General features: G+C 46.8%; 1 pseudogene across 1 annotated transcript in view; it reads right to left on the bottom strand.

Moving 5' to 3' along the window:
• Positions 1–11485: 11485 nt before the first annotated feature.
• LOC308338252 (ferritin light chain-like) overlaps positions 11486–15940 on the bottom strand; it is a 34216-nt pseudogene continuing 29761 nt past the window's right edge. The window contains exons 2-3 of the transcript in view: positions 12140–12334; positions 11486–11613 (exon numbers count right to left, since the gene is read on the bottom strand). The product of the transcript in view is annotated as a ferritin light chain-like (transcript). The remainder of the gene's footprint in view (positions 11614–12139; positions 12335–15940) is intronic.

Here is a 15940-nt window from a genome sequence, read left to right as displayed (position 1 = left end):
TAAAAAGAGAAAAGGGCTATGGGCAAGACTCAGAGGAACCCCAATGTTCACAGGCCCATGGACATGGAGCCTGCCTGCAGTGGCTAGAGAATGGGAAGACATGGAAACCTAGGGAGGAAAGGGTTTTTAGGACGGTGTGGCCGCATGTGTCAATGCTGGGACGACCCTAAGAAGATGAGGAGGTGAGCAAATGCATCAGCGCCATGGAGGTAAACTTAGCGTGAGCCATGTTCGTGGACACCTGAGGGAATTCCGGAAGTGAGAAGTAAGGAAGTGAGAAGTAATGAAGTTTGAAAAAAATTTTAAGTATGAAGAGAAACAACATGTTAACCTGAGAAAGGTTGGGCTAGAAGGGGAAGCTTTTCCTATAAGATGGGGAGATCTGAGCCTGTGTAAATGCTGGTGGGAAGGAGTCTAGACAGGGAAGCTGAAGACACAGGGAGGACAGATTAAAAGAGCCATGAGGTTTCTGAGCTGTGGGTGATTTCTAGGTCTTTCTCTCTTTGAAGACATAGCCCTTGAGTGTGTCTACTCCATAGAGGGTTGGGTCTCAGAGGTACCTCTTCATCGCTCCCACTGTGACTGCGGGGGAAAGGGCCATGTATGAAGATTTCTGAGGGAGGGGGGAGGATGAGGAGCACTGCGCAGAGTCTGGGAAGGCTGGAAGATGATGAGCCTGATTCACAGTGTTGAGGGAGGTTTGGGGGCAGAGTGGAAGGAAGGAAATAGCCATTCTGGTGACTCAGGGAGCAGAAGAGCTGTGTTGTATCGAGGGCCTGCTGACCGCGGGACACCAGAGAGTAGCACCAGTTTGCTCCGGTGTGGTGAAAACCTCCCGTGGCACCCAACTGTTTTGGGATGGCATCAGGTGGACCCTTGGTTTGAATCATGGTTTCATCCCCCTTCCTTTAGGTGGCAGCAACAAAAGGATGACAGGACAAAAGAATGAAGTTACTGGCAAGAAACTAGACAAACTATGGACCAAGTGGGATCTAGAATATAAGTGGAAGGACGTGAAAATGGAATGGGCCTGAGAAATTGGAATCCACAAATTGTTTGGTACTCCCTTCAAAAGGCAGAGCCTAATTCCCCTCTCCTTGAGCATGGGCTAGACCTAATGTTTCCCATCTAACATACAGGAACAAAGGAGGGGTGCTAGGTTAGAAAAGACATTGTGGTGTGCCTGGGTGGCTCAGGCCGTTGCGTCTGCTTTTGGCCCAGGTCATCATCTCCAGGCCCTGAGATTGAGCCCCATGTCGGGCTCCCTCTCATTGGGAGTCTGCTTGTCTCTCTGCCTCTGGCCCTCCCCTCCCCCACTCATGTGCATTCTCTCTCTCTCTCTCTCTCTCTCTCTCCTCAAATAAATAAATAAAATCTAAAAAAAAAAAAAAAAAAAAAAGTTGGAACACCTGGGTGGCTCAGTCAGTTAAGCATCTGCCTTCGGCTCAGGTGATGATCCCAGGGTTCTGGGATTGAGTCCCTCATCAGGATCCTTGGTAAGCAGGGAGCCCACTTCTCCCTCTCCCTGCCACGTCCCCTGCTTGTGCTCACACTCTCTCTTTCTTTAAAAAAAAAAAAAAAAGGAAAGAAAGAAAGAAAAAGAAAAGGCACTGTGGCTTCCTGCTTGCTGTCTCTTGGATGGCATGTTTTGAGTCCCCATGGTGGGGAACTGAAGCAGACCCCTGGCAACAACCAACATGAACTTGCCAGGTGGGTGAGTGAATGACCTCAGAAGGAAGCACGTGCCTCCATCTCTGCCAGATATCTTTGGCCACAACTTCCCGAGAGACCCAAGAGACCTTGAGCCAGAAACCGTCCCCCACCCCCACCCCCCCACCCCCCGCCCACTAAGCTGCTCCTGGATTCCTGACTCTCTGAAACTGTGTGAATCAATAAAGTTTTATTGTTGTAAGCTGCTAAGTTTGGGGGTAATCGGTATTGCCACAGTGGATAACAACACAGGCCCTGGAAAAAACCAGAATGGGAAAGGATGGTAGAATATTGGAAGTCCAGATTTCAGAGGTTGGATGGTGGTGGTTCAAGGCGATGGCCACCTGAAGTTGAGCTAGGAGTGATGGACCCTGACTGAGAAAATATGAAGATACTGAGATATTGGCAGGTTACATCAATAGGCACTGAAATTTTCCAAATAAATAATTTTTTCAATGATTTAAATAAATCAAAGCGGTTTAAGGACAAAGCCTAGGATCTGCAGCCTAGGTCTTGAACAAAGAGGGATAATTAGGATGTGGGCACAATGATGTCAGTGAGTGGGGGCAGATGGCACAAATAGGAATTTTACACCAGTGTGAAGAAATAAGGATTTGAAAGTAACAGAAGCTAGCGAGAGGGACTGCGATCCGTCTCTGGATTCCACGTCCCCATGGTGTGGCAAGATGAGCTGCCACACTTAGGACTAATTTGGAGATGGCTAGGTTTTACTTTAAGCCCAAAGCTGAGAATCCACTCAGGCAAGAGGCTAAGAGTGTAAATATAGGAAAATATGTTAACGGTGAAGTGGGCCAACAGCTGGCCCAGTAATTGAATGGTCTGGAAAGAAAGGGAGCAGAGGGTGTGTGTGTGTGTGTGTGTGTAGGACTGGGGGAGGAAGTGTGGTAGTAAATTAAAACTCAAGCACATCAAAGAGAGCCCAGGCAGGTTAATTGACTGGCTCGTGAGTTTTCCAGGATAGCTCTCTAGTCCCTGTGAGAAGCCCTAATTCAATTTATCAGCAGTGCATGCTTATAATACGCACATTACTGAAGTCTCACAAACACGGAGGCCCTGCGTGCTGACACGACATTCAGGTCACACTCGTTCTCGACACTGAGGTTATTTTCTCAGCTAAGATTAAACCAGAAGTTTATTTTGCTCCTAGAAACTACTGCTCTTGGAAAAGTACAATTTATCCTTCACTTTGTTGGAAAGAATATATCTAGAAAAAGACCTCTGAAGGCAATTTTTTTCCCCAATTCTAGACAGGTAGGTAATGAACATTGGTTGCTACGTGGTTGGTGTCTTTTTTGTTGTTGTTGGTTGGAGAGGTTATTTTTTTAATTTCTTGTTGCAAAAAATGAAAAAAAAATATTTTCTATTCCTGAGGGTATCCTATAGAAAATAATTCAGTGTTTAGGACTTACTTAGGTTTTGTCGAACAAGTAAATGTTGCTGACATATACAAATGGATAGTTGTGTAACAGAAATATCCCAATTGAAGTTATAAAGATGCTGACTTGAATTCTTATAAAGGATGGAGATTGTTATATGCACATACAATACAGGAAAATATATATTATTTGAAGGGCAGAAAGAAATATAAACTCACAGAAGTTTCCTTAGGTATCAAGTGACAGTTCTGAAAATGGGTAAAAAGATTCGCGATGAGGAGGGGAGGTTACTTAGTGTTCACTTAACATGTAGAAGCAGCTAGAACTAAAGAATCCATTGAGTGTTTTCTGCAACAGAACAATGTAGCATTCTAGATGCTGTGACATCATTTTTTAAAAATAGCTGCTTTCACCAACAGATAGCAGTTTATAATGAAAACGTTTTTTCATTTCTTTTGGGAAGAGGGAGAGGAGAGTCGGGGAAAGGGGGATGAGTGACTAAGTGAGATAAATGTGCTAATTGTCCCCGGTCTCCATGTAAATAGCAATGTAACTGGCACCGAGTCACGTGCACGCTCTCATGAAAATATGAAGCCAAAGTTCATTCGATTGTTTGATTTTATGACCAGTAAGATGTTAACATCATGCATTTTATTATTAGCCTACTATTAACAGATTAGAAGCCATCCACAGTAACAAGAATGGCCATGCATGCCTCCATGATGACGCTGATGGAGATGCTGAAGGTGTGACCCCCCCTCCCCCGAGATGTGACTGGGGCCAGGGCTGTGGTGTGCAGGGGCACCGAGGGCTGGCACCAGCCCCCACCCTGCCCCAGGGTTGGCCTCAGCCTGGGAAGATGGTGACTCTGCTTTCGGGGTCCCTCTGTGCCTCACACACTCTTGTGTATCTTGGTATGTCAGATTTCATTACTTTCAGAGTCACAGAGAAACCTTGTTGCCAGTGGTGTGCTGGGAACATTGGCTCTTGAGAAAGGTTTGATGGTATGAACGCTCAGCCGTTGTGGCCAGTGTCAAGCTTCCCAACTTGGAATGAGGATAACTGGCTCTGGGGAACCAGGGTGAGCAGGCTCCTGCTGCACCGCCTGCATCCCTGGACAGCACCTTCCCACCGTATACGGTTACTAGTCCACCATCAGTAAAGTGGGACTCTTCTCAAGATAGAAATCTCTCTAGAAAGGCTAGGATGTGGGAGTTCCTCCTCCCTTCTAGGTCCTTCCTTACTTCTCTGTCTTCTCCTCCTCCTCTTTACTTCCCCTCCTCCAACCCTCTTCTCCTTCCTCTTCCTCTTCCTTTTCAGAATTTACCAAAGGCAACTCCATGCTGGACATCGTGCCAGACACTGGGCTGCAAAGACGGGCCAGGATTCATCTCTAAGGGTAAGAACTTAAGGTCTAGCTGGTAGAGACCCACGTAGGAAGGCAAGGGACGTTCCATAGTCGGTGCTGGAGGTCTGCCTGGCACGCAAGTGGACTCTGAGAACAGGGGTTAATTCTGCATGATGCAAGCGTGAGTACGTAAGGAAGGGTTTCAGGAAAGTGCTGGTGCTTAAACTGAAGCATCAGAAGTGTCCCTCTTTGAACTTGTGTTTAAGATTGAATGCATGTCAAGTGAAAGCCGAACGGTGAGAATAAAAGCAGTAGTGGCAAGGTTTACTGAGCACATCCTCTTCTGGGACCGTGTATTATCTCGTGTACCCTGACAGCAACTTTATGAAGGTTATACTCTCAGTGTCCCTATTTTATTTTTTATTTTTTTTAGAGAGACTGAGAGAGAGAGAGAGAGAGAGAGAGCACGATAAAGAGCAAGAGAGAGCAGGGGGAGGGGTGGGGAAGGGAGAGGGAGAGAGAGAATCTTAAGTAGGTGCCATGCTCAGCACAGAGCCCAATACGCCTGATACGGGGTTGATCCCATGACCCCGAGATCATGACCTGAGCTGAGATCAAGAGTACGATGCTCAGGAGCCTGGGTGGCTCCGTCAGATAAGCATCTGCCTTAGGCTCAGGTCATGGTCCCAGGGTCTTAGGATTGAGTCCTGCAACCTGCTCAGCAGGGAATCTGTTTCTCCTTCTGCCCTCCCCTCAAAACCCCCCCACTCATGCACATGCATGTGCTCTCTCTCTCAAAAATAAATAAATAAAACCCTTTAAAAAATTAAAAAAATAAAAAAAGAGTCAGACGCTCAACCAGTTGAACCACCCAGGCACCCCTTAGTGCCCCTACTGCAGATGAGGAGATTGAGGCACAGGGAGGTTAATAACTTGCTAAAGACCACGGAGCTAGTAAAACATGGAGCCAAGGATGAACTCAGGCACTTTGATTCTGGACCTCAAGCTCAAGCATTTAGGATAGACCACGTCAAATAACGTCACAGTGTATAATATAACGGAAAGTTGTTCAGGAGTTCCAATGGAACAAGTAGGAACAGTTTAAACCACCACACATGCCCTCAAAAGCCCCGGGCCAGGACATCAGTCTTGTACTGGCGGGACAATCAGACGTTCTGCTTGGAGCCCACCACTGAGCACGCGAGCTTGGCAACAGTTCATTAGCTGTAAGTGTAGTGGTAAATGTGCCATGAAGAAATTTTCTGTAGCCAATTCCAGTAATAATTGGATTAGATACTTATTTAGTACAGATTTCCAAAAAGCTGCAATGTTAACTTCACATTCAAATGAACAAAACGGCTTTGTAGAGATCAAATGACAGGGCATTAAATTGGCATTGAAAATCGCCCGCTGGCTGAGTTTTTGGTTGAGCATGAGGTCGGATTATCTTGAACCAGCAAACAAAGCTTTGAAATTATTAATGCTGTTTTGTACAACCTACTATGCAAACAGAGGGTCTCTGCCTTGCTTTTACGGAAGTCAAAGGACGGAGAAGTTTAAATCAAGGGATGGACCCGAGGCTAGAGGGTCTTATTTTTAAATGCAACATGTGTGAGTTAATTTAGCAACAAGGGATCCAGCATATTACATCGATAATGTTCACTTAGGTATTATTGGTTTTGTATTTTGGTTTGGACTTTCTGAGGAGTGTGTTTGCCTTGGTTTTCTAGGTGCATAAGCAGCATGAGGAATTTGTCTCTTTTAAGTTCCTGTGGCAAATGCCAACTTCCTGTCTCATCCTTCATTTAAAATATTTTGGTGTGTATAGTTTTCCCAATTCTGGAAACTGAGATTCTGACCCTTGGCTGAGATGATCTGTGGGCATCCAGAAGATGCCTTCTTTATCCCTGGTGTTTCTCTATTACCTCCAAAGGCTACAGCTCTCATTTTAATATTGCAAAGGTGTAAGTAAAGCACTTAGAAATTTGGCAGCAGAGAAACCAACTCCACCTACCAGAGAGTTTGGGAGGGCAAGTATTTGTAGTTGAGGATGATACTTCCCTAAACAAAGTCGGGGTATTGCTGGTAAGGAAGAAGGTGGGATGGGCATTGGGTAGGAAACTCAGAGTCTGTTTAAGTGACTGAGTCAAGGAAAGAAAAGACAAAACCATTCTTAGAGTTCTCTCTATACAGTCCCTGCCTCCCACTGTCCTTTCCTTAGTCCCTTAAAAGCAATGGTGTGCTGATAAATGCTTCACATGAGGCTCTTGGTGGGGAAAAGCTCTGATTTATAATGTTTGCCAGTTTCTGTGGTGGAAATATTCCCATTATGAAGGGTTTCAAGCTACTAATGTGCTGTCTCCCCCCCGCCCCCACCCCCGCCGCCACCCCCTCTGTGCATGGAGGTGGAGGGGGAGGGATCTCCAATGGCGCAAGGTCCCATAGCATTTCCCCTTGACAGATATAGTAGGAGTCAGTCACCTCAAGATTATGGAACATTGTAAAATGTTGTATTGGTCAGCTTGGACGTGCCAGAACAAAATATTACAGGCCGGGTGGCTTACACAGCAGACGTTAATTTTCTCACAGTTCTGAAGGCTGAAGTCTGAGACCAGGGAATGGGCAAGGTTGGGGTCCTTGGGGGTTTCTCTCCTCAGCTTGCAGGCAGCCTTCTGTTTGCTGCCCCTTCACGTGGCTGCCCTGGCTTCCTGTGCGTGTGTGTGTCTCTCGAGTCTCTTTGTGCATCCAGGTGTCCTCTTCTCACTAGGACCACCAGGCAGAGTGGGTTAGGACCCACACTAATGGCCTCATGTTAACTTCACAACATCTTCACTTTTTTAAAAAGATTTTATTTATTTATTTATTTGACACAGAGAGAGAGAGAGAGAGAGCGCTCACACAATCAGGGGAAGGAGGAAGAGGGAGAGGGGGAAGCAGACTCCCCAGTGAGTAGCGAGCCTGATGTGGGGCTCTATTCCAGGACCCCAAGATCATGACCTGAGCCCAAAGCAGGTGCTTAACCGACTGAGCCATCCAGGTGCCCTAATTTTATCATCTTTAAAGTCCCCATCTCTAAATACTGTCACATTTTGAGGTGCTGGGGGTTAGGACTTCAACATATGAGTGTTGGGGGGGGACACAATTCAGTCCATAACAAATGTCATAAAAAACTAGGAAGCGATGAACTGTGAGTATTTCCTTTGTTTTTAATATCACTTAGGGAATCATAAGTTCATAGAATTTTGGTTTAAATAATAGCTGTGTTTAGCAGCTGAATTGAAAAAATTCCCGAAGATTTAAAACTCAGCTCTCACGAGCTTGTGTGAACTGCTTTAAAATAGAACAAAAGCTCAAGCAAACCCCCCTACCCAACCAGAAAAAGACAAAGTACAATTTGCCAGGGTGTCAATTTTCTTATTATCAAGATCTTTTCCTGGCAATTACCTCATTATTATGAAGAAAGAGAATGATTTCCAGGATCATTCGAGCTCTAATACTCTTTCATTTTGTCAAAGATCTTAACAGTAACTAGAAATCTCATGATGCTTTACAATTAAAAAAAATAATATTTTACCTTATTCCACACTGTATTTATAAAGTCTTTGCTGAGTACATGCTACGGATGGAATGTTTGTGTCCCTCCCAAACTCGTGTGTTGAAACCCTAATCCCCAGTGTGATGGTATCTGGAGGTAATTAGGTTTGGTGAGAACAGGAGGGTGGAGCCTGGTGAGTACGATGAGTGTCTTTGTAAGAAGAGACTTGGGACAGCTCGCTTCCTGTCTCTCTGTTTCCCTCTCCCTTCTCGCCTCCTGACTCTGCCATGGGAGGATACGGTCGGAAGGTGGCCATCTGCCAAGCAGGAAGAAGGTCCTTAAAAGAACCCTGATCTTGGACTTCCCAGCCTCCAGAACTGTGAGAAATAGATATCTGTTGTTCAAGCCGCTCAGTCCGTGACATTCTGTTATAGCAGCCTGAACCGACTAAGACAGTACCTTCCAGGTACGAGGCACTGTGCTAGGAAATAGGGCCCAGAGAAGACAAGAGAGACATGATCCCTCCCCTGATGGTGCCTACAGCTAGAGTGGGAGATAGAGTTAGAGCAACTAATCATTTAGTAACTAATTATAGTAGTTGTAACTGCTGGTGGGAACATGTATAGGGCACTATGGGAGCATTTGTCATAGGAGGAGCTAAACTTACCTAGGAAATCACAGAGATTTATCTTGGGAAATGACATTTAACCTGTGCTATAGGCTGAATTCTCTACTACCTGTCCCCTCGCCTGCCCCCACCTTCAGGTACTGAAGCCTTAATCTCTAGAGCCTCAGAATGTGACTGGGTTTGGAGATAGGATTTTTTTTTTTAAGATTTTATTTATTTATTTGAGAAAAAGGGTAAGAGAGAGAGTATGAGAGCGGGGTGATGGGCAGAGGGAGGAGCAGACTCCCCTCCAAGCAGGGAGCCCGATGTGGGGCTCAATCACAGGACCCTGGGATCATAACCTGAGCCTATGGCAGATGCTTAACCAACTGAGCCACCCAGGAGACCCTGGAGATAGGATCTTTAAAGAGATGAGTACGTTTAAATGTCTTTAACATGAGTGCTAATCCAGTCTGACCAGTGTACTTATCGGAAGAGGAAATTTGACCACACAGAGAGAACACAGGGATGCAGGGATGTACCCACAGAGGACACAGTGAGAAGGCAGCTATCCAGAAACCAAGGAGGGACACCTCAGGAGAAATTAGATCTGCCAACACCGTGATTTTGGACTTCAGCCTCCAGAACTGTGAGAACACAAATTTCTGTTGCTTAACCCACCTGGGCTGTGGTATTTTGTTATGGGAGCACCAGCAGACAAATGTAACCTGGGGCCCAGGAGTAAGGAGGGGCTGGTGAGATGAGGGGAGGCAGGAGGGTATTCTAATCAGAGGAGGGAACATCTGTCTGGATCCTTAAAGCCACAGATAAAAGGCCCAGAATCTAATCTAGAAGAGGAGTTAGAGGTATGCGGCCTGGAGTCAGAGGGCCGGACTCTGGAAAAGTTTAGGAGTTGGCACCTGTACAATGCCACGAATGCTAGGTTCTCCCGCAGGGATGTTGGGGAGAGGGTTAGGGACTGAGCTGCAAAACAGTTAGCACAGTGCCTGGCACACACTCCTGGAAATGCTCAAAAATGTGAGATGTCACTTATTATCTGAGAATAGCTCACCATTCTCAAAGTGTAGTTGGAATGTTCTTTACAGTGGCAAATCTTTACTGGTACCACTCCAACCTGAGTAAAATCATTTTCTCTCCCTTATTGGGAAGGAAGACCATCTGTTTCTAAAATCTGGATTCTCCATTTTATGTTCCTGAGGGTTTGGATTTTGTCCTAATGTCTTTTGCTATGGGCCATCGAAACCTACCATTTAGACAAAAAAGAAGTAAAATTCGGCCTTTGGGGAGTGAGGACTGACCGGGCTGTGGGTAGAACACATGATGGTTTGGGGGACAGTACCAGGAGAGGCGGCTCTAGCTCTGACAGGTGTTTGGGCCTCTGTCCCTGAGCTCTCAGGGCCTGAGAAGTGCCAGGAGGCCAGGAGAAGAACCACGCTGAGGGCACCATTGAGTGCCATGAGTATTGGACACTTTGAGAGGACACTGCCCTATAGCCCTATAGATCTGTAAGCCCCTTGGTGACTGGAAATTCAGCAGGATGGCAGTGATGGAGAAAAGCAGTTGTACCCCTACTTTCGTGCACCCCAGATTAGGGACTTCAGGGATAGGACAGCATGTTTGGCATTAATGGACACCATGATCTCTAAATTCCCTCACTGGACCCCAGTCCTTAGGGACAAGTATTCTACCTTTCTCTCTGCATCCTCCACACTTAGTCAGCATAGTGCTGAACACCTGTTTGCGGAATAAAATTTTATATTTGTAAATTAGGCACTTGAGGCTGAGTGGTTGAGCGACTCTCTTAGGGCATATATGTTGTAAAACCCTATCCAAGAGCCGAAGCATCCTTTGGCCGAGGCTTTGCTCTTGCCAGCCACCACAAGGGCAAGGGACGTGTCTTGTGCTTTTCCCACGACACCTGGTGCCCTGGTGAGCCTGCAGTCATGAGCAGGAAGAACCCGAGAAGCAGGGATGCTATCGAGAAGGTGGGTCAGTGGAATGATTGATAGAGCTGTTGGTGTGGGGGCCAGAAGAGATAAGCATTCTCATCCCATTCTGACTCTTGGGAAGCCCCACAGCCGTTCATATTTATTTATTCCAAAGACATTTAGGAATGGGGATGTCACACATCAGCCTTTTCTCCTCCACGTTTATGCCCCACGAGCTAGTGAACAAAGCATGGAGTTTTAGTCATTCATTCAGCATATACTTATCGAGCAGCGTCCCAAGTATTTACTGTCTGGCTGCGTAAGGGCCGGTCTACCTCTGCGTTTCAGTGTCCACATCTATAAGTTGAGGACAGTAACACCTATTGCGTAAAGGTTGGCTTAGTTCAAAAGAGGGCGAACACATAAATGCGTTCAGGTCACCTAGCGCCCCCACCCAGGGCCAGGGACCGCTGGTTATTTCACTGCTCTTTTGCAGTGCTGGGGAGCCCAGCGGGGGCTTCTAAAAATGTGTGAAGTTCGTTCTTGCGCCCTGATGTGGTTCATCAATTATGGTAAAACAGAAGGAGCAGGACTTCCCTGGGCAGAGTCTCTCCCGTGCATGGCACATTAATGATGCACAGTAAATATACATTCAGTCCATCAATTATTCTGGCCTCTGGAATGAGTGGGACATTTTGACGACGCAGGAAGTTGAGATTCCGTCTACAGCCTTCCTTGTTCTGGCCACGGTCTCTTCCTATAAATTGAGAAAAGTACCCAGCAAAATAAGATTATGCTGTCTCAATATAAATTCTTTATCAGTTTGGATTAGGTTCATCTACATAAGGTAGAAACACTCTTCTGCACACGTACTCCCTTTCCCAGTTTAGCCTGCGATAAGATAAAAATCCCATTTCTTTTTCATGTAAAAGACTAGAGTTAGGCATTCCCGGACTTGCGTGACAGCTCCACAAAGCTATCAAAGACCCCCGTCCCTTCCAACTCCACCTCTAGGGTGGTCTCCTGGTCCAAGGTGACTGCTAAGGCTCTCGCCAGCCATCTCATCTCTGTTCCACGAAGCAAGATGCAAGAATGGGGAGAAGAAAAGAGCATTCTCTCCCTTTAAAAAAGACTTCCCTAAGTCCCACACAGTACTTCTATCTCTTCAGTGAGAGATTAGGCGCCTGGCCAGACCTCTGCAAGCAAGCCTGGAAAATGAAGTCTTTCAGCTGGGCAGTAATGTGCTCAGCCAAAAACTGGAATTCTAACGCCAAGAAAGAAAAGGAGGCTGGGGTCTGAGGTAGGCAAACTGCAATCTCTCTCACCTCCTCCGTCTGGAGAAGACACATAGCCATTTTCCCTTCTAGGTGTTTGCCACCCCACACACATTAATGTCTTGACATCTTACGTTGAGGGAAACAGATGAGGTGCTGCTGAGGTTGTTCATCCTAGCCCTGAAGGAAAGAAGAAATACCATTTGTCTGCGTGCACACTCACGCTCTGTGTCTCACATATGGTGTCATCCTCTCGCTGTCTCTCCCCAACTGTGCGCACAGAGCTCAGGTTACAATTGCCCTCTGCCCTCCACATTGCCCATGATGATTGCCCTGAACATGGTCACTGGGCTTTGTGCACTTGGCCCTGTAACATCCAGCACCAGCCGCAGACCAGAGCCCTTCTTCTTGTTCAGGAAGAACAGCTCTAAGAGCAGGTAGCCAACCACGCCACACACTGGTGTCTCCTGGGTGAGGAGCTGGGTTCCGTTGGGATTTGGACCTGCAGTCTTTCCTTTAATGATTATACCGAGAGCTCTTCCCTTTCATTTTGAACATAGAGAACTAGTATCCACCTCTTAACTTTCATTAAAAAAAATGAAAGAAAGAAAGAAGATTAATAAAATAAATAAACAGCTGCCTGTGGCAAATTCCAGGTAAAAACATCTTGGAAGACACTCATTGTCTATGAATCTAATTACTGGTTATGGCAGAAGTGAAGTCAGAATTTAACATGGTGGCTGGGGGGGAGGGTGGGAGGTGTTGGAATCACAAGGCCTGGCTAAGCCCTGGTGTGGCCACTGGATTCTGGGTGAACCTGGCTGCTGGTAGCTTCATCCTTAAAATGTCAATATTAATGTCCGCTTCATGGCACCATTTTAGCGTTCTGTCAGATAACACACCCCCTAACACTGGGCGGGACAAACGGCAAGGACTCACTCAAGTGTTTCCTTTACCCTCAGGGGAGTAATAGAGACTAACGGATCAAGAGCAGAAGGGAGAGCAGAAGAGTTGAAGTGCAAGTTGATTTAAATAGCTTTTTAACAACTGGGGTTTGAAGTCCTTGGAGGCTCTGGAAGCAAGCCCGCCATCTATTCCACTTCATTTCATTCTACTCTAAGACTAACTCTGTTCCGCACACATAGCTTATTCATAAGACATATTGAGGAGTTATTTTTCCAACTGTAAACTTTAAATATTTTTTTCGAGGTTAGAAATAATACTGGATCTTTAAAAAACCTGGAAACTAAATAATAGTAGTTTACTTTCCAAAATGGAAACAAAGGTAAAGAACGTGACTACATCGCGCTGCCGAACAGTGTTTCCCTCCTACTTTCTCCCACCCTCCCCTCTTACCCCTCCACCCCAGGACAGTGGGGGACCACAGTTTGAAAGGATTTAGATCACAGAGCTGCTAGCACAGGGCCTGCCGTGGGCTCTGTGAATCCCCTCCCCACTTCCCACTGGGGGTTCTCTGGATGCCCCGGGGCTCCTGCCCCACGGAACACCCCGCGGGGGCCTGCCAGCTGTGTCACACACAAGTGGATGTGCAGAAAAGGGGCAGCAGGAGGAAGAATTGAAATGACTCAGAGGAGAGGCGTCATCGCTACTGGGCCTGCAGACCGGGCTAGGGAGAACTAGGGAGCAGCACAGTTCCTACAAATGCTCTGTTTTCTTGAGCTTTTGTCAGAAGAGGCAGACATTAACCCTCAACTGAATTGAAGGTTTTAAACAAGAGACTGCGTGTGGGATGCCCGAGTGGCTCAGTCAGTTAAGCCTCTGCCTTTGGCTCAGGTCTTCGTCCCAACGTCCTGGGATGGAGCCCTGCATCTGGCTCCCTGCTCAGCAGAGAGCCTGCTTCTCCCTCTCCCTCTGCCTGATGCTCTACACACTTGTGCTATTTCTGTCAAATAAATAAATAAAATCTTAAAAAAAAAAAAAGAGCTGCATAAACTAAACTCAGGTAGATGGTAGAGAGGGAACTTAAACCCAGGACTCTGTTGTCTCTATGCTTTTCCTAAGACTGTTGCCACTTCCCTGGTTTTGCAGGGCTGATGTCTGCCTCCTTCAGAGGGTTTGTTCCTCTGTCTTCCAGGCAGCTGGTACCCTTAGCCTCGGAAATAACTGCTTCTCAGAGGTGCCAGGAGATAATTTGCGGAGCTCCCTGAGGGCTAAATCACCCTGTAAGCCTAAAATCACCTCGTTGGAGGAGGGGGCGGAGTGAGCAAAACATTTACTCCGGTGTGAATGGCAAGCATGCTGAGCGAGAATTAGCCCGACTTTGAGTTCTTAACGCCATGTAATCCTCCCTTTTAACCTCTCCCTAGAAGGATGGGTTTCTCAGACCCAAAGGCTGCCTGCAGAACCAGTTAAAGGAGAAACAAGTTTCAAAATCCCTTTTGTAAGCAAAGGTTAGGTAATGGTGTTTACAAACTCAGCTGAGGCTTTTTCGTGCTGTATTTATTATTAATTATTATTATTATTATTATTATTATTATTAATTGCAAAGGTGCTTCTAGGCATGCCTGGTTTGTTTCCTGCCCGGCGGGTTGACTAGGAGGAGGAGGGAAGGCCAGAGGAAGGGCGGCTGGAAGGCAGTCTGGATTGTTGCGTTTCCCCCGGGGTGGGGTGGAGCTGGCCTGGGGTCCGGGCCAGGCTCCGGAGTGGCCACGCCTGCCTTCCGCTTCCAACGCCGCACACACACTGCCACCTACGGAGCTCGGGAGGCAACTGAGCCTCCCCTCAGGAGGGGAGACAGGCCTGGCCAGGACGGCGGAGCCCCTCGGCTCTAGCCCCGCGCGGGATTCCCGCAGGGGCCTCCCTGCATTACCATATCAAAAGCGGAGTCGTTCCTTGGGCAACTGAAGATCCGGAAAGCTCGTCTGGCTTTACCAGCCGGGTCTCGCTAACCCCGGGTTCCTCTCCGACAGAGGCCCTGCCCTTTCGGTGGCTGGTACGACTCCACCACCTCTAGGGCCGGCTCCGCTCACCCTACCGCAACCAAGCGACGGTCCTCTTTGCTCCCCCACTGATTGTTCGCATTTATTGAACACCCCTCGGGTACCAGATTCCGCGCTCCTTGCTTTACGGGCACACCCTGGTACTAGATTGCTTATGCTGTAGATTACGAAACGGGCTTAGGAACATTATGGAAATTTATCTAAGGTCACTTAGCCCGTAAGCGGTGGTGCCAGGTTTTACATTTGAGTAGATTTTAAATCCAGGGCCTACCTCCTGACTCCCTTAAATTAGATCTCCTAGGAGACCCTGAACGGACCTCATTCAGTCTTCAAGGACTGAGCATCAACGTAGGCCATGTGTACTGCTTAGGGCTTGGACACATTTTATCCTGTTTAATTCTTACCGTCCCATAAAGTACATACAGATGGTAAGACTATTTTCCAAATAAAGAAGCAGTGCTCAAAGAAATTAATCATCTTTTTCTCGTAACCAGAGAAGGAAACAAACCATGAGAGACTCTTAGTCATAGGAAACAAATTGAGGGTTGCTGCAAGTGGGGGGTGTGGAAGGTTGGGGTAGCTGAGTGATGGACATTAAGGAGGGCATGGGATGTAATGAGCACTGGGTGTAATAGAAGACTGGTGAGGGGACGCCTGGGGGGCTCAGTCGTTAAGTGATTGCCTTCGGCTCAGGTCGTGATCCCAGGGTCCTGGGATCCAACCCTGCATCAGGCTCCCTGCCCTGGGGGAGGCCTGCTTCTCCCTTTCCTACTCCCCCCTGCGTGTGTTCCCTCTCACTGTCTCTTTCTCTCTCTGTCAAATAAAAAAATAAATCTTTAAAATAAATAAATAAATAAATAAATAAATAAGGGGCACCTGGGTGGCTTAGTTGGTTAAGAGACTGCTTTCAGCTCAGGTCATGATCCTGGAGTCCCAGGATGGAGTTCCACGTGGGGCTGGCTCCCTGTTCAGCAGGGAGTCTGCCTCTCCCTCTGACCCTTCCCCCTCTCATGCTCTCTCTCTCTCTCTTCCTCTGTCTCTCAAGTAAATAATAAAAATAAAAAAAAAATCTTTGAAAAAAAGGCTTGTGAATCACAGGCCTGTACATCTGAAACAATAATATATTATATGTTAGTTAATTGAATTTAAATAAAAAATGT

The sequence above is a fragment of the Martes martes genome (genome assembly GCF_963455335.1).
Source record: "Martes martes genome assembly, chromosome: 2".
Lineage (NCBI taxonomy): Eukaryota > Metazoa > Chordata > Mammalia > Carnivora > Mustelidae > Martes > Martes martes.
The sequence above is the reverse complement of the archived record's forward strand: the minus strand, read 5'-3'. Positions and strand labels throughout refer to the sequence as shown.